Here is a 589-nt window from a genome sequence, read left to right as displayed (position 1 = left end):
GACATTGTGTTTCTTGAAAGGAACAAAGTCAAGCAGCATTCGCTTTGAACACTCACTATCTCTAGGATACCTATCCTAGGGATGGTGATCGTATTTCAATGTAGACTCGGTTACAAGGGTCTATTGTGGGCCTATTTATCACTCAGCACATCCACTGTATCTATAGTAACCAAAACCAGTTTCTTCAAGGTAGTCGTTGTACCTGTGTTTAGCAACCTTAAACAAGTTCTTCGAGGTGCCAAATCCACACCTTTTTTGGTAAAGAAAAAAGGTAATAAATACAAAGAATTGTAGGTGTCTTTGATATAGGCATCTGTTCAATCTTTTACTAATATAATTTTAGGACAAAATATAAAATACCCAAAACATCCATGGTCAAATCACTAAATGGCAGGCTAGTACTAATATATAGCGATAGTCCTATATAGGTGGTGCCGTTATTAGCTGGCCTCAAGATGGCAGTGTTGTTCAATGTCTATAGTTCTTCCTATCCTACCACGCTGCCTCGCCTGTGGCGAAATGCCCTCCCACGGTAAGCATCGATTATTTTTCTTAGCATTAAGAATCAAGTTGGAATTAAACTTTTATT

Source organism: Gadus morhua, chromosome 23 (genome assembly GCF_902167405.1).
Source record: "Gadus morhua chromosome 23, gadMor3.0, whole genome shotgun sequence".
Classification (NCBI taxonomy): domain Eukaryota; kingdom Metazoa; phylum Chordata; class Actinopteri; order Gadiformes; family Gadidae; genus Gadus; species Gadus morhua.
Note: the sequence above shows the minus strand (reverse complement) of the source record.